Here is a 24,857-nt window from a genome sequence, read left to right on the forward strand (position 1 = left end):
TGCGGTGCTTCTTTAGTTACGTTGAGCCTCTGTTAGAAAGCTACTGTGAGAATTTTTTTTTTTTTTTTTTTTTTTTGGTTCATAATGTCCGGAGCAGTGTTTGTGAAGTACTTTAAGTTCCATGGATGGAAGAACTGGATAAACAAAGGTAGCGGTATTATTAGACAAGGATGGTAGAAAGAAACAACGTTCCACAGTTTAAAGCTTTTGAAAAGCTCCTTTAGCCATTTAATGCAGATTAAATCACATGTTAGACAACGGTAAGCCAAAACAAAGGGCTCAAACCAAAACAAAAAATCTACGCTTCGAGGGGGTTCCACATCCCCCAGCCCTCCCACCCCATAACCTTTAACATAATATCACAAATTATTGGCTTTTCAAAATTTCTTCTTGAAATATTCAAGTAATCATATGAATATCCTGTGCGATAACATATTGATAAAATTAACTAAAACAAGGCTGACTTTTTAATGTAAGGTAATAGGAATTAGGATCTTATTGGTGAAAGATAATAATGGCAAATTGGGAAGATGAACAAGGAAATGTGCACAATTTTCCTTCAAAGGCATAGAGTTTATAGAAATCTTTTTAGTGTGTTAATTTTTAAATTTAAGTTTAATATGCTTACAGAAGAGTTCATGAATTCTGTGTATATAGTTCATTGAATTTTCCTGAAGTGTACATATCATGTAACCAGTACATAGAGAAAAGAAAGAACATTACTTGCATCTCAGAAGGCCCACTCATTCCCCCTTTCCAAAGGTAACCAGTATCCTGATTTCTAATATTACAGATGAGTTCTCCCTAATGTTGAATTTATATGAACAGAATCACACAGTCCTTTGTTTCTGACTTCTTTTGCTCAATGTTGTGTTTATGAGAGTCATACAAATTATATATGTGACAGTAGTTCATTCTCATGCTGTGTAGTATTTGATCCAGTTGTTGGCTATTGCCAATAGGGCTGCTCATGAACATTTTTCTAAGTATTTTGGTGAACCCGTATACATTTCTGTTGGGGGAAATGGTTGTATTATAGGACATGCAGTTGTTTAGTTCTAGTATATACTACCAAACAGTTACCCAATTGGTTGGTTGTCAGTATACACTACTAACAGCAGTGTATGAGAATTCTGGTTCCTCCAAATCCTTACAACACTTAGTACTGTCTTTTTTATTTTATCCATTCTGATGCATCACATTGGCATTTTAATTTGCATTTCCCTGGTGATATTGAACACCACCTATTCATATATTTATTGACCATTTGGATAGTCTCTATAAAAGAGAACATCAAACTTTTAATGTATAGGGCTACATGATAAATATTTGAAGTTGGAATTTCAGTTAACAAAGTACTGTGTGAAGCTAGAGCTACCTGTATTTTAAGCTTTGCAGGTTAGTTCTTGCATATTCTTTCTTTTTTTAAAATTGGCTTTTAAAAATTTGAAAACCGTTCTTAGCTCATGGACTGTACAAAAACAGACCATGGGTTGGATTTGGGCCATGGGCCACAATTGTTTGCCGATCATTGCTCTGTTGAAAAGTGTCTGTTTAGTCTTTTGCCCATGGTTGGTGGTTGAGATCATTAACTGAGAAGGGCTATCCTGGAGAAGTGCAGATAAATGATAGTATTAAGCAGCAGCTACTGTAGTGTTTTGGGGTTGAATTTCAAATCTCTAAACATACTTTTTTAGCTTTTAACCACTTTTACCATAAAACTAGAGACCTGTTGAGATGTCTCTGCACTGTTCTTATTGCTCCTATTTTCTCTTATCCCTTTAAATCTGAAGAAAAGAAGAGAGAGAAGTGAGAAAAGGAAGGAAACAACCCTCCTTTGATAGTTGGTAAAAGGCTAGGAAAGGGACTCCTGCAGTGATGAATATCCAGACAGTTTTGTACATTTTGAGTAAGTGGACTATAAAAGTACTTTTTGCAAACTTTGAGATGGGTACTGTCTTCTGAGCTGTACCATCTTGGGATGACTTGAAAGTTTTATCTGCTTGGTTGAGTATAGTCATGATATGGGAAGTAATAGGCAGTGGCTTGGGTCATGAAAATCATCTGTAGCACTCGTGCCCAGGATGAGGATCCTCTCTTTCTTAAATGCCCCTATTGAGCTGTCTAATTCATCTTCTCTTACTCTGGGCCCCCTGTCTTTTACTCAATACTATAAAGAAATTTCATTGAATGCTGTTTTAGCCCCCCCCCCCATCCATGTTAACATTTTCAGCTAACACTTTCTTATTCTTAGGTGATTTATAGATGTTAATTTAGATACATATTTAGCTATGTGCTAATACTAATGGATAGGCGTAATTTCCATAAACACTTTCTTTTGTAGGGATAATTGAATTTTTCAGTCTTACTTGAAGTATTATGCCAGCACAACTTTAAGATACGCCACTGGATCCCACTTACCAACCCCAACCTATTGCCATTCTTAAGACCTTATATAGAAATTCTGGATCCAGTACTGCATTTACAAACACAACTTGTGTGGAAGTATGTGTGTACATACATGCTAACTAATACTGACACCTTCCGACTTTATTAATTGACACACAAAATCATACTGATATGCAGTGTTCTCACAGCACTTCTTGAATCAGAGTTGGAGTTATTACAAAGTATTATGGGTAGTAAAGGGCAGGTGCAGGAGGAAGGGATTCTCCAACTAGTGATTTCTGTTTCCACCTCTCCCCACTCTTGGCACTGACTTCAAATGGGAGCAAATAAGGGATTTATATGGCACAAATGGTTAATGGAACTAGACCCTGACTGATGCTTCCATATTAATATGGGTATATCTGTCAGTCCAGTTGATTTCATTAGCTTCCTAGAGCACTCTCTGTCTGGACATTTCCTGTATCACATTGTCATTGTTGACCTCTGGAACTCTCCATTTTCCAGGATTACAATGCTGACAAACAACTGTTTCTATTTGTAGATTCTGTTTTTAGATACTTCATTTAGTTTACATACATGTTTACCTTGTTTAAGGTGACTATATGTCTGTTCAAGGTCACTTGAAATTCTGGATCCAGTACTGCATTTACATAACACAACTTGTTTACATCACTGCTCTGTTCTGTTTTTGCTTTTATACTTCCAGCAGAAAATTTTATTACAAATGTCCAGATTCCTGGCCTGTGGATGGGCAATGGATAACTCACATTCATCTCCACATGCCACCTACAGAGACAGCATTGGGATTGATGAAAGATAAAGAGAGTACACAATTTTAATCAATTCTAGTTGCTCTTTAGTACTGTATTATTCTTTCTTTTGAATTTATTGGATTTTGAGACTAATAGAAAGAGAAGACAGGGCTGTTTAGGGCATTAATTTCAAAAGCAGTGGGTTTTGCAGAGAGCTCTGGACATAGGAGCAGAATTAGTGTGACTCACTATCTGCTTGTGTTAACCTCTTTTTATATGTTGCTGGATTTGGTTTGCTAGTATTGAGGATTTTTGCATCCATATTTATAAGAGTTATTGGTCTCCGTTTTTCTTTTCTTGTGATCTTTGCCTGGTTTTGCCATCAGGCTTATAATACTGGTCTCATAAAATAAGTTGGAAAGTGGCCGTTCTAGTTTGTGAAGAATTGGTATTAATCCTTCTTTAAATGTTTGGTAAAAATCGATATTGAAACCCTCTCAGCCTGGGCTTATCTTTGTGTGTTATTTTTTTTTTTAAACAGTTTTATTCATACAATACAATCCATCCAGAGTGTACAGTCAATGGCTCTTGGTATTTTCATAGTATTTTACGGTCATCACCACAATCAATTTGAGAACATTTTCATTGTTCCAAAAAGAGAAATACCATACCCGTTATATCCACCTGTTACTGACATTTGGTATGGTACCTTTGTTTCAATTGAAGAAAGACTATTACAATATTACTAGTGACTATTGTTCATAGTTTGCATTAGTTGTATTTTTTCCCATATACCACCCTGTTATTAACACCCCATAATAGTGATGTACATTTGTTCTACTTCATGGAAGAACATTCTTAAAATTGTACCATTAAACACTGTAATCATCCACAGCAGAGTTCACTATTTTATACAATCCCATGTTTTATCCTCTAGCTTTCCTTCTAGTGACATGCACAACCCTAAAGTTCCCCTTTACCACAATCACAACCATAATTCAGCACTGTTAATTGCATTCACAGTAATATGCTACCATCGTCTCTATGCATTTCCAAATATTTACAACCAACCTTATTAAAAACTCTGCACAAGTTACACATCAGTTCCCCATTTTCTACCCTCACTCTAACCTGGTCACCTGTGCTCTAGATTTTAACTATTTTGCTCATTTTAATTAATGTTCATATTAATGAGACCATACAATATTTGTCCTTTTGTATCTGATTTACTTAACTCAACAAAATGTCCACAGGGTTCATCCATGTTGTTGCATGCATCAGGACTTCATTCCTCTTACGCTGAATAATATTCCATTGTATGTATTTACCACATTGTGTCCATCCATTTATTGGTTGACAGTTGGGTTGTTTCCATCTTTTGGCATTTGTGAATAATGCTTCTGTGAACATTGGTGTGCAAATGTCTGTTCATGTCCTTGCTTTCAGTTTTCTGAGTATATTCCTAGTAGTGGGATTGCTTGATCATATGGCACTTCTGTATTTGGCTTCCTGAGGAATCACCAATCTGTATTCCAGAACAGCTGTACCATTTTACATTCCCACCAGCAGTGAGTAAGTTATTGTATTTCTCCAGATCCTCTCTGACACTTGTGGTCTTTTGGTTTTTTTTGTTTTTTTTTTTTTTTGTTTTTTTACAAATCTAGTAGGTGAGAAATAACTTATTGTGATTTTGATTTGCATTTCCCTTATAGCTAGTGATGTTGAGCATCTTTTCATTTGTTTTTTTACCCATTTGTATTTCTTTGGAAAACTATCTGTTCAAGTCTTTTGCCCATTTTTAATTGGGTTATCTTTTTTTATTGTCAAGTTGAAGGGTTTCTTTATATATTCTGGATATTAAACACTTATCAGATATGTAGTTTCCAAATATTTTCTCCCATTGTGTATGTTGTCATTTTACTTTCATGATACAGTCCTTTGAGGCACAAAGGTTTTAAATTTTGTTAAGGACACATTTATCTATTTTTTCTTTTGTTTCTTATGCTTTGGGTCTAAAGTCTTGCCAAACACAAGATCCTGAAGATGCTTCCCTACATTTTCTTCTAGAAGATCTGTAGTCCTGGTTCTGATATTTAGGTCTTTGATCCATTTTGAGTTAATTTTTATTTATATTGTGTGCTAAGGGTCCACCTTTATTCTTTTGCAAATGGAGATCCAGTTTTCCCAGTGCCATTTGTTGAAGAGGCTATTCTTTCCCAATTGAGTGGACTTGCTAGCCTTGTCAAAAATCAATTGGTCATAGATGTGCAGGTCTATTTCTGAACCTTCAATTTGATTCCATTGCTCTATATATCTGTACTTGTGCTAGTAGATCCATGTTGAGTTAATTTTTGTATAAGGTTTGAGATAGAGGTCCTCTTTCATTCTTTTGCATATGGAGATCCAGTTTTCCCAGCACTGTTTGTTGAAGAGACTGTCCTGTCCTGTTGAGTGGACTTGGCAGCCTTGTCAACAATCAATTGACTATATGTATATGTGAGGGTTTATTTATGAACTTAGTTCAGTTCCATTGATCAGTATGACTGTCTTTATGCCAGTCCCATGCTGTTTTGACCACTGTAGCTTTATAATATGCTCTAAAGTCAGGCAATGTGAATCCTCCAACTTCATTCCTCTTTCTTAAGATGTTTTGGCTATTCAGGGCCCCTTTCAAATAAATTTGATAATTAGATTTTCATTTCTTCAAAGTAGGTTGTTGGCATTTTGATTGGGATTGCATTGAATCTGTAAATCAATTTGGGTAGAATTAATATGTTAACAATATTTAATCTTCCATTACATAAACATGGAATATCCTACCATTTATTTAGGCCTTCTTTGGTTTCTTTTAGCAATGTTTTGTAGTTTTCTGAGTATAGGTCCTTTACATCTTGGGTTAAATTTATTCCTAAATAGTTGATTCTTTTAGTTGCTATTGTAAATCAATTTTTTTCTTGATTTCTTCCTCAGATTGCTCATAACTAGTGTATAGAAACACTACTGAATTTTGCTTGTTCCTCTTGTATCCTGCTACTTTGCTGAACTCATTTATTAGCTCTAGTAGCTTAAAATTTTTCAGGACTTTATAAATATAGGATCATGTGGTCTGCAAATAGTGAAAGTTTTACTTCTTCCTTTCCAACTTGGATGCCTCTTATTTCTTTTTCTCCTCTTATTGCTCTAGCTAGAACTTCTAGCATGATGTTGTCTTGTTCCTTGTCTTGTTCCTGGTTTTAGAGGGAAAGTTTTCAGTCTTTCACCATTGCATACGATGTTAGCTCTGGGTTTTTCCTATATGCCCTTTATCATGTTGAAGAAATTTCCTTCTCTTCCAGTCTTTCAAAGTGTTTTTATCAAGAAAGGCTGCTGGATTTTGTTAGATGCCTTTATGTCTATTGATATGCTCATGTGGTTTTTCCTCTTTGATTTGTTAACATGGTACATTACATTAATTGATAAGTTTATTGGAACATAGCCACACTCATTATCTTAATAAGAGTTACTGACTCTATGGTAGTAGGTATTGTAGATTTCTCCTATTTGTAGCAATAGGAAAGAAATGTAATTATATAAAAATAACTTTGTATGAGATAAAAAATATCAACAAAATCTGAAAATTACTTCTAGACTTCAACTCATGACTTACTCATGAATCTTTACCCAGACTTCATCAGATGTATGTGTTACAGGTGTGTGTGTATGCTATGTTTTATAGCAAAAGTCAGTATGACTATCCTGTCTAATGAATATTGTCTTAAATGCTGAATTCATATGGCTATTACATATCTCCTGGATATTGATATCTAGCATAACACTGTAAATGTAGAACCATGCTGTGAACAAATTTATGGGTTTACTTACTGTTTCAACCCAGATTAGCCCCAAGACCAAAGAACATGCCTGGCACGGAATTACCCATGTGTTTAATTAAGGACTTAGACATAGACGAATCTTCCTGATTGCAGCGGGTCACAACAGTGAAGTCAGCGTTCTGCACAGAGAGAGAGAGTAGTGCTGGGGGTGGGGTGAGGGTGGGGTGCTTATAAAGGTTTGTGACAGTGAAGTTTCTTATGAGATTTGGTTACAACAGGATCTCACAAGATTTGGTTACAAGGTCCCATGAGATATTGTTACTGTGTTACAGTGATTAGTGGAGGGAAGTTTTAATGCCTTATCCTCCCAGGAAGGAGGGACCTGTTGCCTGGTCATACTGGTGGCTGTGTGTATCTCATAATGGAGGAAGGGGTGGGGTCCTGGGCCCTGGGTCCTCATAATTCACCCCCACACAGCAAACTATGTTGACCATAGGGCAGAAATTGCATAAGAGACAGCAGAACACCAGGTGTCCCCCCATACAAAAATAACAACCCCACAATGAGATGCTAACTGACAATTGATATACTCTGTGATTTTCAGTCTTATTTTCTGATGCATTGAATTCTGCCAGCCCAGCAGGGTGTTCCATGCAGTCCAGTTTGCAGGGGTTACAGTCCAAGAAAGGCTGGTAGCACCTAAAGGTGGCAAGTCCATGCAAGCGCAACATTGAGTTCAGTTGTGTGCATGAGTTACAGCTTAAGCCCCTGAGGTGCTTTGGGTGAAAAGAAAGATGTTTATGGTAAACAATAAGGGGTAATTCCTGCTGATCTAACAATATACAAGCTAAATTTCCATTAGTGGACTGAAGAGTTCCTGGGGAAGAGGTGCTATGAGGGGGTTTTAGATACCACACTTTTTCCTCCTGCAGTTGCAGGGAATCTGCTGGAGTTAAATCTGTGGTTAATTTAGGCATAATAAGTGTCCACAAAGTCATACATACAGTACCTTGAGGTATGGTGGGTGTGTGTGTGTGTACTGGGTTAGTTATATATACAACTTTTGGCATTTTGTGTATAAACTGTGGCTTAATGCTTAAATTTTGGGTGACCCCGATACCTCATGGTTGTAGGATTCCTAACCAGCTCGGCTCTGTTGGCCAGGACCACAGCTAATCAACCTTATTGTCTTCAATTTTTAATGCTTGTGGCACAAGCAAGAGCAAATAATTTTCATTAACTCCTCTTGGTTGTAGCATCACTGGTCCCTTTACCTGTATTTGCAGGGCTTGTATCAGTCCAGCTGTTACTAATTCAACGGGAACAGGCACAGCTGTTCTGGCCGTGAATTGAGGTTTGTGAGGGCCGGATACAACCCGAGTTCCACTGCTGTGCAGATTGCTTGTTGTCATATAACTGCTTTTATAAAAGCCTATTCATTCTTTTAGTTAACCTGGCTGCTGTGGGGTTATAAGGCAGATAAAATGCCTGTAAGACGTCATGTTCAGTAGCCCAGGCTTGGTTTAGTTTTCCAGTAAAGAGGGGCCCGCTATCACTGGCCACACATGTGGAAACCCCGAAAAAGTCGCAGCTTTTCTAGGCTATGTATTGTAGCTCTTTGGTTAGCTTTCCCTACTGAGAAGACCAGCAATAGTCCGGTGGCTGTGTCTACAGCCGTAAAGGCATATTTTGCACCCTCAGATAAGGGAGGGGGCCCAGTGTAGTCTACGTACCACCTGGGGACAGGGATCTACTCGCGACTCTTGTATCTGAGTTGGTGAGGAAGCATTCTTGGTTGTTGCAGCAAGCAGGAGGGGCTGGCGTGCACAACATCTTTTGGCTGTTGCCGCATGACAGGCAACTGAAACTGCTGTGCCGGACTCCATTTAGTCTAGTATCCTTGGTGTCTTGTTTTCCTATGTAGCCATTCAGCAGCCTCAGGCGATTTTGGCTCCAAGTTATGAACTTTTGCTGAAGCATCTGCTTTGATATTGCCAGGTAAAGAGTCAGTGTTATGGACAGAAACGTGAAACACAGTTACCTTGTGCTGGTGACAGGCAGCCCACATGTCTTTCCACATTTCTTTTCCCCTAAGGGTGGCCCTCAATGGTCCATTGCTCTTGCTTCCATGTGGCCATTCACAGTATTAAGCCCCGGTACACTGCCCAGTTGTTAGTACAGTTAGTGCATCTCCTGGTTCATGAACATTGACAATCTGCGCAGCCCTTAGTTCAGCCCATTGACTGCTTTGCATAGTCCCAGTTTCCCACCATATAGTGTCTGTACTAGGTTGCACGGGTATTGCCATTCAGGTGGTAGGCTGCCTGTGTGCTGATGATTAGTATACCAGGCAGACTCTGGTATACTGCCATGTATATCAGTGGTGGGCACAGAAACTGCCACCTCGGGAGGATAAGCAGGGAGGGGCAAAAACTGCCCTCACGTAGGAAAATGGTCCTAGAATGTCATGCATTTCTGCACTTAAGGGTTTGTTGTTAAAGACACTGCGTTGCAGCAGATAGGCTTTCTGTTTTGTCAGAGTGCTCAGCTGAGCACTCCCTGAAAGCTGTTTATTTGCTGTCTTTTATCCACTTCTGTATGGGGATGGCTATGTGCAATGATACAGGGCATCTTTGGGTTAGTCTTTTCACCTTGTAGTGGGGCATTATAGGCAGTGCATAGTTGTTTTTCTAAGGGGATGTATTGTAGCTCAGCCCCTTTCTAAAGCTGAGACCAAAAGCTGAGGGAAACTCGTTTTGCCTGTTGCGTTTGTCACAAGTCCCACCCAAAGCCAATATCAGTACTGGCCACATCCAATTCACAAGGCATGCCTGGGTCCAGCCCCCTTAAAGCTTTAGCCTGTGCCATGGCTCATTTAGCCTTTTCAAAGGCAGCCTGCTGTGGAACGTCCCATTCCCATATTTTCCCTTTCCTGACTAGGACATTCATAGGTTTTAGGATATGTGCTAAATGGAGTATAAATGGTCTCCAGTAACCCAAGAAACCAAGAAAAGCCGTTACCTGTTTAGGAGTATGTGGGCTGGGATAATTTTTCACTTTATCAAAATAGCAGAGGGGATCTGACCAAACAACACCCAAGAATTTGAGAGTACCCTGGCCCTTGCAATTTGTGCTGATTCACTGCTGAACCTCAGCTTTCAAGGTGGGCCACTGTGGCTTTTGTGGCTGTCGGCAGTTCTGCAGGAGAATTACTGGCTAACATAACATCATCAGTATAATGAAAGAGTGACCTCTGCTGGGGGTTTCCACATTTTAAAATCTTGGGCTACTAGACCATGGCAAATAGTTGGACTATGAAGATATACTTTTGGTTGCAGGTAAATGTCCATTGTTGTCCTTCTCACGTGAAGGCTAATACAAGCTGTCTGGAAGGATCTAAAGGAAATACTAAAAAAAGCATTTGCAAGATCTAAGACAAAATGAAATTGGCCTAACTGGTTACTTACCTCCTGTAACAAAATAGCTATATTTGGTACAGCTGCAAACAAAGGAGGAGTTACTTTTTAAGCTCTCTATAATCAATAGTGATTAGCCAGGTTCCATCTGTTTCTCTTACTTGCCAGACTGGACTATTAAATAGGCTGTGAGTGGGGATTATACTGCCCACTCTCTGATTCCTTGGTGGTAGCAATGGCTTCTTGATGTTACCTTGGCACCTTATATTGACACACTGCTACTGTGTGTCTGGGGGAGGATACCTTTGCTGGTGACCACTTTGCATGTCCTCTTTGGATGGTTTTGATCACTTGGCACCGGAGACAGAATTCACCTTCAGTGGTTTGCAAAGTGATATTCTGCAAAAGATCAATACCCAGTATATATTCTGGAATAGGAGATATGTACACTGTGTACTTTAGAGGTGGTAGCTGGCCAATCTGCATTGGTAATTGTTGGTTGCTTTAATACTTTGACCTCCATACCTTGCAATGGCCAATGTAGGCCCTCTGGTCTATGGCCATTTTCTGCATATTAGGGTGCATTCCACTCCAGTATCTACCAGTGCGAAAACTCTGTTAGTGGGGGGCCAAAAAATAGTTAAACCAACATGTGGCCTCCGATCCCCTGTGTTCCCATATATAGCTCTTATTAGGGATCTTAACCTCTCCCCTATATGAGGGGAAAAGGGGCTTGCCATGTTTTCTCAGCAGGGGAAGCGGAGGGCTCTTTATACTGGAACCTTGGCCACAGATCATTTCTCCTTCCGATGATCTAGTTCTAAATTTGGTATATCTCTTCTCCTTTGGTAATTTATTCCATAATGTTACTAGCACAGGGTTCAGCTGTCTGTCAGTATCTTCAGTTTTAGTGCCGGCAGCTATTAGGTCAGCCCACATTTATCTGTGTGACACATCATTTGGACCATCATGTCCTTTTCGGGCATGGCCTGCAGCCCTGACCACAGGTCCTAGCCCTCACCCTAGCTCCTTTTTGCCTTAGATATTCAGATTCTCCTAGATCTGCTACTACTTGGGCAGCCCTAGAGATGGGTTTCCCCACCAGTGGCACCAGTGTCCTGTAGCATTGATTCAGGGCACTGTGTAAGATTGTGTTCTTTATGTCCGTGGTGAAAATTTCATTATCTGGTCCCACAAAGTCAGTAACATAAAGTGCATGTTTCATTCCTAGCCCCTTAGTATATGTTTTAATTCATCAGGTGTGCTCCAATGTGGGGTGACCTGGAGTACATCCCCCACATTGGGCCAGGTTTCTTTACACAGAGTCTCTAGCCAGTTTAATAGTGAGCTGGACTCAGGTTGGGTGGCTAAGGAATATATACATTGGCGGAGAGAAGGGTGAATGGTAATAGAGGCCAATTTGCTTATTTCATCTCCCGAAAGCAGTATTTCCTCTGAGCTAGTGTCTCATAGGTGCAGCAGGCAATTCGGTAAAATTTATTTAGGTCTTTGTCTGTACTGATTCTTAATTTCCTATAACTCAGTGGCAGTATCATCTGTATTTTAACAAGCACCTTTTGATCAGGAGGTGCTGCTAGGGCAGTGGCAGCTGCAGAACCATCCCCCCACCCTGCCTGCGGATCAGGGTGTTGTATCAGAGAACGAACATGTTTACTTTTCTCAATTTCAGGTTCCCAGTCAGATGGGTGCTGACCCTTATCTGAAGAAAAATCAATGGGGCCCTACACTTTGGGATCCCAGTCAGTGGCAGTCACAATATACCTGACTTGCCCTTTGGGCAGCATGCCCCTCTCTCACTCTAGCATACTGGCCTGTTAATGTTTCTAAACTTTCATCTGTAGGGCACAGCCTCTCATTTAATGCATCCTTCAAATCTGCTTGGGCTATCCACTTCTCTTTCTGACTTAAGTTCCCCTTATAGGTGGTGAACCTCAGCTTTGACTGCCAGAGCCTCTTCCCCCGCTAAGTGCACAGCACCTAACAGAGCCCATGCAATGCAATAGCTGCAGAGGCCTGAAGGCTCTCTCTTTTCCTTGAAATCCTGACTGTCCTGCAGTCTGCTGCAGGAGAACCAGTGATCCAGCCAGGGAGTTCTGGGTGTTGCCATATTCCCTCAGCAGCAATCCCCTCTCAACCAGGTTGACTGCCACCCCTCTCCACATGGACGTTTCAGGCCATCCTGGTATTTCCCCTGGTCTGTTGTCTTTCCAAGGATTCATCCTGCCCGTTACAGCCACTGGTTCCTTGGGCTCTCAGCTGGGATTCCAAATGTTCCAACCCAGATTAGCCCCAAGACCAAAGAACAAGCCTGGCATGGAGTTTCCCTTGAGTTTAATTAGGGACTTACACACAGGAGATGAATCTTCCCGATTGTGGGTGGGTCAGGAACAGTTGTCAGCATTCTCTGCAGAGAGAGAGAGAGAAGAGTGCCAAGGGAGTGGGGGGGGGGGAGCTTTTAAAGGTTTGTGACAGTGGAGATTCTTGTGAGATTTGGTTACCAGCAGTGATTAGGTGAGGGACGTTTTAATGCTTCCCCCTGGGGGGGGAGGGGCCTGTTGCCTGGCTTGTAGGCGGCTGCTTATATCTCACAATGGAGAAGGGGTGGGGCCCCGGGCCCTGAGTCCTCTCATTTACTCTTTGGATGCTTTTTTTCCCCTCACACTTTCCTACTTTTCAGATACATACTTGTTCCTTGTTCTTCCAATTTTTGTTCTAGTCTACTATGTATGTAGTATATGAATAACATTTACACGTATTTTTCTCTTATTTTTAAAAGTAAATATGAAACATACTATGTGCCAAAATACTTTATGGCAAAATTTTAAATAATAAAGAATTATATAAACATAAAAGCATAATCCTATTCCACTCTGCTTCTCTAAGGTAATTATTTTCCACAGTTTGGAATGTATCCTTTCAGACATTTCTTAATGTGTTTCCTAACACATATATATATATTCACACACAGTTTTGGTTTGTTTACTTTTTTTATTTTCTTAGTATAGAAGTTGTTATAATTTATTGTATAAATTCCCTTTTTTCATTTACGAATATCTTAGAGATCTTCCTATCTTTGTTTATAGTGTGTGTATTACAATACTTCATTTAAGCAGACCCTAGTTGGTAGATATTTGCGCTGTTTCTAATTTTTTTATTATTAACTGCACTGCGCTTTATATTGTTGTACGTTTATATTTGCATCCTTTGTTAAGAGTGTAGATTTCTAGAATTGGAATTATGGAATCAAAAGAGTTTAAATAGTTAAAGCTTTAATTGAAATTGTGGGGCATTCTTTGCATTTTTTAAATGACATAGTTATTTATAAAAATTATGTATGCCCATTTTAAACTCTGCAAGTAATGTAGATAAATAACAAGATGACAACAGAAGATTACCCTAAATTTTACCTCCCCAAAATAGCCATCACCAAAAAACCAGGTGTATGTCATTCTAAGAAGGCTTGTTATGTAAAAAAGATTGACCTATAGGTACATATTCTTGGAATTTCACAACACCATGGATGAAAAGAAAATCTTGAAGGATTCAAGAGAGAAAAAACAAGGGATACGTATAAAGTTTGAATTATACCAGTATCAGTCTTCTTGACAGCAGTATTGACTGTTAGAAGACAGTGTTGCAATGATTTCAAAGTTTTGAGGGAAAATACTTTTCAACCTCCAAATCCATGACTAGTCAATATCAGTGAATTATGGAGGTAAAATAAATACATTTTTAGGCATGGAAAGTCTAAGAAGTTTCTTGAAGGTACTCTCTGGTTAAAAAAAAAAAAAAGAAGTGAAAGAAAGACCTGATGTGTAGGAAACAGATCTAGCCCAGGAAGACAGTGAAATGATGTTCTACGAGGAACAGCTATAGAGCAGTCTAGAGGCCAATCAGTCCAAATTAGAGAGAATCCTCCAAGGAAGGAGGTTTCCAAGAAATAAAGGAGATTTAAGAGATCTTATAGTACCCTGGACCTGGAGTTTTCTCTATTGGAAGAGTTTTAAAACCATGAATACAGTTCATATAGTGGATATAAGACTATTCTGGGATCTCTTAAGTTAGCTTTGGTAGATTATGTCTAGCAAGAAATTTGTCCTTTTCATCTAAGTTATTGAATTTATGGAATGAAATTATAGTATTGCTTTTTCATCTTTTTAATGTCTGAAGAATCTAACTGATATCCCAGTCTTTTCTTCCTGAAGCTGGTAATTTATTTCTTATTTGTCTTGATTAGTCTGGCTAGAGGTTTACCGATTTCATTGATCTTCTAAAAGAATCAGCTTTTGGTTTCATTGATGTTTCTCTTTTGGTTTTGTTTTTTCAATTTCATTGATTTCTGCTCTTTACCATTTCCTTCCTTTTGTTTTCTTTGTGTTTAATTTTCTCATTTTCTATACTTTTTTAAAAAATGAAAGTGAACTTTATTTCACAAAGAATGTTGTGAAATTTCATAGTAATGGTTTACAAAATTTGTCTAAAAGCCTCATTTTAGTAATAGGTAGTTAAAACTGAATTTGAAGCCACCAAATTAACATTTTCCTTCCTAATGTGTGTGTTTTGAAAGGTTCATCAATTTTATAATGGAGAAAGATTTCCATAAAAAATAATGTTAAGCACTTATGAAGGACAGATCACCAAATATTTCAGTTAATCTTTTTTAATGAATTTTATTGAGATATATTCACACACCATATATTCCATCCAAAGTATACAATCAATGGCTCTCATTATCATCATATAGTTGTGCATTCATTGCCATAATTTTAGAAAATTTTCATAACTCCAAATAAAAATAAAAATATAAATAAAAAAGAACACCGAAAACATCCCATACCCTTAACCCCCCCCCTTTATTTACATAAATTTTTTGTCTTTATTTTATTACTCATCTGCCCTTACACTGGAAAAAGGGACTGTCAGTCACAAAGTTTCATGATCACACAGTCACACAGTAAAAGATATACGGTTATACAGTTATCAAGAATCAAGTCTACTGGATTACAGTTCAACAGATTCGGGTGCTTCCTTCTAACTATTCTAATACACTAGAAACTAAAAAGGAATATCTATGTAATGCATAAGAATAACCTCCAGAATGACCTCTCAACTCTATTTTCATTTTCTCTACTTTTAAAGGGGAAACTTAAGTCATTGTTAAAAGGTTTTCTTTTTTAATATACGCATTTGGTACTGTAATGTTCCCTCTAAGCGCTGATTTATCTTCAGCCCCCAAATTTTGATATTTGTTTTCATTTTTACACAGTTCAGAAAAAATTTTAAATTTCCCTTTAAACTTTTTGACCCTTGGAAAGTATTTGGGCATTTTTCAGATATGTTTTAATTGTTGATTTCTAGTTTATTTCAGTGTGGTAATATACTTTAAAATCAATTAAACATTGATTTCAATTTTTATAAATTTGTATAGTTTTCCTTTTTGATACAGAATATGGTCTATTTTGATAAATGTGCCATATATACTTGAAAAGATTGTGTAGTCTGCTGTTGTTGAGTAGAACTTTCTTTAAATGCAATTAGGTCAAATTGTGTGATAGTATTGAATATTCTGTATCTGTACTGGTTTTCTGACTAGTATTCTGCTGATTCCTGAGAGGGGCATGTTGAAGTTTCCAACTTTAATTATGGATTTATCTGTTGCTCCTTTCATTAGTCTTTGCCTCATGAGTTTTGGAGAGGTATGTTTTTAAGTGCTTACACATTTAGAATCATTTATATCTTTTTGGTGGATTAAATCCTGTAAGTTATTTTTTTTAGTCTTGCTAATATTCCTTGTGTTACTTTGTCTGATATTAAATATAGCCCTTCCTGCTTTCTTTTAATTATATTCACACGCTTTTTTACTGTGCTCTATTGTTCCAAATAATACGTAGTTAGGAAAGGGTAATTTGTGGAATATTTTCATTTTGTGTGCATTTTGTTGTGTATTTATTTTGAATAATATTTTGATTTTAGGAAATACTGTCTTCTCAAATGACCTGAGATAATGTAATTTTATGTTAAGTTACAAGGATATGTGTTCATAACATAATTAGAAAATTTTTTGCATTATTACTTTAGTTCTTGGATGGAATTTGCTTGGTAATTTCTTACAGGTATTATTTGCATTTGAGTCTTGAAATCATGTTTTTTGTTTAAGTCTCAATCATATACATATAACCTAGAAAAACATTTAAATTCTTTCTTTTTAATGAACTATTTTCTGAAGTATGACAAACCTTTCCTTTAAACAGTGTCTTTTGAAACTAATTAGTAATTTAATACTTTTAATATCTTTTAAATTTAATGTAAATTGATGCCACTTCTTTAATTTATGTCAAACAGCTTATTGACAGCATGGGAGCTGCAGATACTGTGTACTATAGCTTTATGATATTTCAAAGTAGAACATTTTATTCAGTGGCATGAGCTGGCACAGTGGGCAAGATTATTCTAATTCATCTGAGTAAGTGAACTATAGCTTTGGAAGTTCATATACAAAAACTCACTGGGTTTCTTGTGATTCTTTACTGGTAAAAAACTCAGGGTTCAGGATTTCAATGTATTAATTTCTGTTGTCTTTATTTCATGCAGGCTGTTGATTTTCGTGTTACTTTAAATTGAAATCTCTGCATACACATCTTTAAATGACTGTGTTTTTATTTGTTAACCATTTTAAAATTAAAACCTCATTTAAAAAATATTTTGTCACATGGTTACTAACTAATTGGTTCTTGAAGCTCAGGGTCTAAATGTGAATGGCCTTAAAAATAAGAGAAATTAATTCTTGTCTTCATTAAAGGTTTTTGGTATAGATTTTTTTCTAAAATATGTTTTTAATTTTAGGAAATACTTTATGAAAACTAAAGACTGTATACTACTCACTATATTAGTTTCCTAGGGCTGCCATAGCAAAGTACCAAAACAGGATTGTTTGAAACAGAGATTTATTCTCTCACAGTTCTGAAGTCCAAAATCAAGGTGTTAGCAGGGTTATGCTCTCTTCAAACTTCCAGGGAGGATCTTTGCCTTTTCCACCTTCTGGTAGCCCCGGGAGTTCCTTCACTTGTGACATTGTAACTTCAGTATCTGCCTTCATCTTCACATGATTGTCTTCTCTCTGTGTCTGTTTGTCTGGTCCAGATTTCCCTCATAAGGATGTTAATGGTATTGAAATTAGGCTCTACTCTAATCCAGTCTGAGGTCATCTTAATTTATTATATCAGCAATAACCCTATTTCCAAAGAAGGTCATATTCTGAGGTTCCAGGTGGATATGAATTTTGTATACTTACCTATTAGTTGATGGAAGTTCAGACTACTCTTTAACGTATGCCACATGTTAAATGTGACACATTTAATATTAAGGGAATTAACAGGAGCTGCTATGAACATGTTTGTTATAATACTATTTATAAAAGAAAATTATATTGCCATCCAGTAGACTAGTAAACAACCACTAAAGTGGTGGTTTAAATAAAAATGTTTGGGAGATATGATTATATTGAAAAAAAATCAAGGACGTCAATTGTAGATATTAATTACACATATTTAAATATGTAAAACAAACCTGAAAGGGAATGCACAAAGATTTTAAGAGTAGTTTGTATTTTGGTGGTGATTGTAAGGGATGATTTTTGCCTTTCTTTCTACTTTGGTTTTTGTATATCCTAGACTGTTTGCTACAGGATGTAGTTATTTGGACGGTGCTTAGAATTTGGATTGCTAAGTTTTGTTTGTGTTATCGTCAGTAATCTCTACAGAATCATGAGTTTAGCATCATTTGACTTTAATATTGGATTCTGCTTTGTCTTCTAGGAATTAGAATGATTGAGTGCAGTTTGTTTTCAGAAATATGCTTTTTTTAGTGCCCTTTTAATTATCCAAATGATTTGTTTGAAAGATTTAAAAGTTATTATTTAGAAAAGTGTTTTGTTATTCTTTGTAAATATTAGTAAGTGGCCAGTAACTTTCTAAGGTCTCCTCACTGCTTCTCTTCACCTCTCCCCCACCCACCCACTTTTATCTGAATTTTGCTTTTTCCTTTGTCTCTATTGTGCTTTCCCTACTTAATTTGGATTCTATTTCCAGTTTCTTTTAGTATACAAGGAACTTTTTTTCCCAATGTTTTCAGAGTTTATGAGGTGTATACTGCTCCAGCCCCTTCACTTCAGACCTTGTTATTGCGTTCACTTATTACACTGAGCATTTGGCCTGTTGAGAGTGTACCTGTTGTTTATTGGGATTCTCATGGCTTTTGGATACCTACCTCATTGCTTCCCTGTGCTTCCTGCACAGATGCTGCCTATCATTCAGGTCTTACAGTTGTTGGTATTGTATTGTGTTTCCTCTTTGGTGTTGGATATTTTGTCTTGGGTCTGGTTTTGTTATCTTGGTTGCTTGGTCTGGTTTTGCTGTCTTGGTTGCTTTGTCTGTTTTTGTAGAGAAATTTTGGTAGATTCAAAAATCTACCACCATCTTCCCAGAGTACGCCTGCCTTTTTTATAAATCTGAATTTATTCAGTTTAATAATTTGTTCTTTTTGAAGGTATGTTCTGTTAAAATTCCTTGTTTTATGAAAGACTTGTGATTGTAGATGGTGGTTGCATCTTCTTTTTTCTCTTTTTTTTTTTTTTATAAGTTTATAAAATAAAATCTGGCAAGAAGTTTTGTTTTTGTTTTTACTAGTATGTGAAATCTAAAATTTTCATGATTAATTATCTCCTAAATCCTCTAAAACAGGAAAAAAAAAATGTGATTTGCCAAAGACTATAGATTTATAAATGGCAGGTCCTATATTTAAATATTATTTAATGATTCCACAGAAATTAGTCCTGAACTAGAGACTAGAGACACTGAGAGAAAGGTCTCTGTTCAGAAAGTGTTTTACCCACTAGCTAACATATTTCCATGCTGGGTTAGGACTTTTTCTGGGTGAAATGAGAACCCCATCAAGGAGACTGGAGATATACTTTTGTGGCAGGTTCCTGATCCACAAGAATTCAGTTTCCAATTAATTCATGACTGTGATCCTCTCTTTTTAAAATTTGTTCTGTAAGAGAAGCTGAAAATGTCTCTGAGCATGCTGGGTGGAGTGAGAGCTGGGAAATTTTCACAGAGCATATGTATTAGTTTCCTATTGTTGTTGTAACAAATTACCACAAATTTAGTGGCCTAAAACAATGCAAAATTATTATCTTAACAGTTCTGGAGATCAGAATTCCAAAATGTTTCCCATTGAGCTAAAATAAAGGTGTCAGTAGGGCTGTATTCCTTTGTGGAATCTATTTTATTGCCTTTTCTATCTTCTAGAGGTTGACTGCTATTCAAATGAAATGGTACCTTTCTCCAGTGAGGTAATCAGTTAACATTTTATAGTTTATTCATATTCAGTTCTTTGAATTTATTAGGTATAGTTAATTATTTCATTCAACCAGTACATAGCCTCTATCTACTTTCTCTCCATATCTACAGTTTGCAAATGGTGGTGAAAGTGAACAGAGACAAATCCAAGGTCCAAAAAATGAAGTGTGTTTGTGTGTGTATGTGTATTTCTATATGTGTATGTGTGTATTTACAGAAGAGGAGATGGGATGAGCTCTGGGTTAGAGAAACCCAGTGTTCTGGTATGCTAATGCTGCCGCTTTGCAAAATACCAGAAATGGATTGGCTATTATAAGGGGGGTTTATTTGATTACAAAGTTATAGTTTTAAGGCTGTAAGGTGTCCAAGGTAAGGCATCAACAACAGGGTACCTTCACTGAAGTATGGCCAATGGCATCCGAAAACCTCTGTTAGCTGGGAAGGCACATGGCTGGCGTCTGCTTGCTCCCAGGTTGTGTTTCAAAATAGCGTTCTCCAAAATGTCAGTGTTAGCTTCCAATGGCTGTCTTCAAAATGTGTCTCTCAGCTGCAGCAAACTTCTGGGCCTGTTTGGCTCTTTTTAAAGTACTCCAGTGATTTAATTAAGATATAACCTGAATGGGCCGGGTAACACCTCCATGGAAATGATCTAATCAGAGTTTTCACTTACAGTTGGGTGGGTCATATCTCCATGGAAACACTCAATCAAAGGATTCCAACCTAATCAACACTAATACATCTGGCCCCACAAGATTGCATCAAAGAGTATGGCGTTTGGGGGATATAATACATCCAAATCGGCACATCCAGGTACCGCAAAATGACTGTTGATTTCTCCTATTTGTTATGACTCCACAGGGAACTCCTCTGGTCAACATTGTTGGGCAGGGAGCACAGTTGGCAGTCTCTTTAAGTTGTGTATTAGGATAGGAGAGGCTACGTTGCACTAGCACACAATCTCGAAATCTCCCTGGTTTAACATAGCATAAGTTTATTGTTCAGCTTTGTAGAGTTAACTCAGATCAAACCATCTAAACATGTGGTTTCCAAGATTGTTGTGTTACAGGAAGGGAGGCCTACAGGATTTCACAGAAAGCCATCAATGGTGAGTCTTCAAAGTGTCTCGTATCACTTCTGCCCACACTTCTTTGGCCAGGAGTCAGTCACATGACCCAACTGTATAAAGAAGGCTGAGAAATGCAGTTTTCTGGCATGTATTAGTCAGGATTCTCTAGGGGAACAGAACTGAGAGGACATATACATATATATAAAATGTAAATATAAGATTTATTGTAGTAATTGGCTCATGTGACTGTGGAGATGGGCAAGTTCAAATTCCAGAGGGCAAGCCACAAACTGGGAACTCTGATGAAGGTTTTCAATGAACTCCCCCAGGAGAAGTTGGCTGGCTAAAGTAGAGATGGAAATTCTCCCTTTCTTCTCTAGAAGTGCTGAAATCATCACTTCTTCTTTTAAGGCCTTCTATTGATTGAATGAGACTTCTTTCATTGTTGAAGGCTGTCTCCTCAGTTGATTGTAGATGTAATCAGCCATAGATGCGGTCAACTTACTGATGATTAAAATCTACAAAATATCCTCACAGTGACAATCAGGCCAGATTGCTTGACCAAACAACTGGACACCAAAACCTGGCCAAGTTGACACATGTACTTAACCATTGCACTGCCCATTTGGGAACAGGAACTGGTTTGGTTGTAATCCAGTCAGTCTGAGGTTTTGGAAAAGGAGAGGGTAGAAGAGTGAATGATGGTTAGATCTCATTCCAGGAGGGTTTTTGCTTTGCCCTGACATTACTCAATGGTACTTGCAGCTTGAGCTGTTGCTGCTGATTTCTGTATTGGTGGGTGTGCCAGTTTGAATGTATTGTGTCCCCCAAACACCATTATCTTTGATGTAATCTTGTGGGGCAGATGTTTTGGTGCTGATTAGATTTGCTTCAAATGTGCCCCACCCAGCTGTGGGTGATGACTCTGATGAGATATTCCCATGGAGGCATGGCCCCACCCATTCAGGGTGGGCCTTGATCAGTGGAGCCATATAAATGAGCTGACTCAAAGAGAAGGAGCTCAATGCAGCTATGAGTGACATTTTGAAGAGGAGCAAGCTTGCTAGAGAGGAATGTCCTGGGAGAAAGCCATTTTGAAACCAGAACTTTGGAGCAGATGCCAGCCACGTGCCTTCCCAGCTAACAGAGGTTTTCCGGATGCCATTGGCCATCCTCCAGTAAAGGTACCCGATTACTGATGTGTTACGTTGGACACTTCATGGCCTTAAGACTGTACCTGTGTAGCCAAATAAACCCCCTTTTTTTTTTAAAAAAATTTTTTTTCCTTTTTATTTAAGTTATTAAGTCATCAGAGTAAAAGGGTATCATGATTCTTTACTTACATAATTGTCATTTTTAAAGTTCTGGGTACATTCTTTTTACATTAAAATTTAAATTTTTAATTTAAAAAATTTAATTTTGGATAAGCCAAAAGTTAATTATAATTTCTCAGTCCAACTTACGAGTGTTCTCCAGAAGGTATTCTCTTGGCCTTTGAATGTTTCTATTTGCAAATTCAGTAGTAGAGTCAAGTAAAATCTGACAAGTCACCATATCCTAAGGATTGTCAGAATTTTAAAACTTATACAGTAAATACTTTAAACCCCCTTTTTATAAAAGCCAATCCATCTCTGGTGTTTTGCATTCTGCAGCATTAGCAAACTAGAACAGTGGGGCAGAAAAGAATTGTCCTAAAGCAATGTGAGGGAAAGAGAAGTGCCATTGAGATTTTTCTCTAACCTATTCTTTAATCATTACAAGTGTCTGCCCTTCGCCCAAGGCTGGAGCCCTCCCCTCTTGATTTCCTACTTCAAGGGAGTTGATACTTTCTGGGATTCTTTGAAGTCTTTGATTGGCTCCTTGGGTCCATGGAACCTGTCTTTTCTAGTTTTTCTGGGTTGATTTTAGGGGAGAGAGCCAGCAGCATTTTGTAGTTCACTGTCTTAAGGGGAACTGGAAATGTCCTTAATTTCTAAATAAAACATCCTTAGGAAAAATCTACCCTTTTCTTAACTGAGAAGGAAAAGTTTGGTGTGCTGGTTTGGATCTGTTATGTACCCCAGAAAAGCCGTGTTCTTTTAATCCAAACTTGTAGGGGTAGATCTTTTATGGGTGGGACCTTTTGACCAGACTGTTTCCATGGAGATGTGACCCTACCTATTCAACGTGGGTCTTAATCCTCTGCTGGAGTCCCTTAAGAGAGCTGAGGGAGAGAGAGAGCTCACAGAAGCTGAGAGAGACATTTTGGAGAGAAGCTAAAATATGTAATCCAGGATTTGCCCCTGGGTGAAGCTAAGCGAGAAGCTAAAACAGAAGCCCAGAGACATTTTGGAGAATGCCACAGAAACCAGTGGCTGAACCCAGGAAAGTACCAGCAGACTCCAGCCATGTGCCTTCCCATGTGACAGAGGAACAACAGATGCCATCAGCCTTTCTTCAGAGAAGGTATTGTCCTGTTGATGCCTTAATTGGGACATTTTCATGGCCTTACAACTGTAAATTTGTGAACTAATAAACCCTCATTGTTAAAGAAAATCCATTTCTGGTATATTGCTTTTCGGCAGCTTTAGCAAACTGTAACAGTCGGTTTCATTTCTTATCCCTATAAGTAGAGAGAATGAACAGTTTATTTCTAGGGTCTAGGTATGATGATAATTTTGATAAATGCATAACTTTGGGTATCTGCCCAGAGGATAGCAGAAAACTTTGTATTCCATTATCTGTGGAATGTGATTTTTCCAACCGCTGATACTGTCCTCACCCTCTCCCCTCAGGTCAGGTTGAATGTGTGAAAAATTCATTAAAAAATCAGTTTATCAAAGCAAGTTTATGCATTGCTTCAAATTTTTTTTGGGTGTAGTTAGCCTCTTGAGGTACCCAAAAGGAGGATAAATAAAAAAGTTTGATTTGACAAAATAAGGCCTCTGACCAATAAAGAAAAGTTAAAAGGATGTTAAAATTTCCAAAATAAGCCAGCAATATCATAGGAAATTTTTACCTTGGATTGTTCATTTAAAACTTAACTCTGCTGCTTGGTACTCTGCTCAGCAGTACCAGAGATTCAAATCATTAAGTTCATAGACATTTTTAAGATTAATGTATTATAAACCTATTATTCATATGAATTAACATCACAGAGAACATCACACAGTGGAGTAATTAACATTAATTTTTATTAAATTAGATCAACAATATAAAGTGAAATATATTTGCATTCTGTATTGAGTTTATGCTAAGAAGTGACAATAAGAAAACTATTAAGAAAAATCTATTAATGTTACTATTGATTATATACCTCATGCTGGTTATTAAATTAGTGAACTTTTGAGTTAAGTATATATTTTGTATTGTGATTCAAAAATAATTGAGTTTAACTTGAAGTTTAATTATATCAGTGATTAGAATGTTTTTATATTGTTTTAAAAGTATATGTATTTAGGCTCTGCCCCATTCACGGTGGTGGAATGAGACACTTAAGGGCTTTGTCTTGACAGAAGTTTTGATCAACTAATAAGAACAGGCAGAAATGTCATTCTCAGAGCTCCAGAAAACATTTAAAAGAATGCAGTAACAGGGTGAGTGCCAAATCAAGAAAAAGTCTATTTAAAAGTGGCAGGATCTCTTGACACTCTGGCTGTCCCCTACACCTTCCCTCACAGCTCATTGCAGAGCTGGCTCATGCTCCCAGTGCACATCCCTGGTCCTGGTTCCATAGGATCCCCTTGTACATACTTGGAGCATGTATGTCTCGCCCAATCTGGTGGTAGCCTGGGGGACTCACTGTATTAGAACTTGCCCTGTGTGTAGAAGGCAGCACACAGAGCTCTCCTACAGAATGCTGTAGAAGAGCAGTCAAGTGGCTGCCTGGGGCAAGGGATTGCTGGCTGTAGGACATTCATTGCAGTGCCCAAGACTGTGAAGAAACTCTTTCCTGGGGAAGAGGGGACATTCGTATCCGAGGGAGGAATTCCTAAGGCCAAGACACATGTGCAGAAAGGACCAGTGAGGTGTCTATGCTTTGG

At 37.8% G+C, this 24,857-nt stretch overlaps 1 protein-coding gene across 8 annotated transcripts in view; it reads left to right on the plus strand.

Annotated features, from left to right (window-relative positions):
• MIPOL1 (mirror-image polydactyly 1) overlaps positions 1 to 24,857 on the plus strand; it is a 521,065-nt gene that overhangs the window by 72,276 nt on the left and 423,932 nt on the right. The gene's annotated exons all lie outside the window — the stretch shown is intronic.

Source organism: Choloepus didactylus, chromosome 4 (genome assembly GCF_015220235.1).
Source record: "Choloepus didactylus isolate mChoDid1 chromosome 4, mChoDid1.pri, whole genome shotgun sequence".
NCBI classification, from domain to species: Eukaryota; Metazoa; Chordata; class Mammalia; order Pilosa; family Megalonychidae; genus Choloepus; species Choloepus didactylus.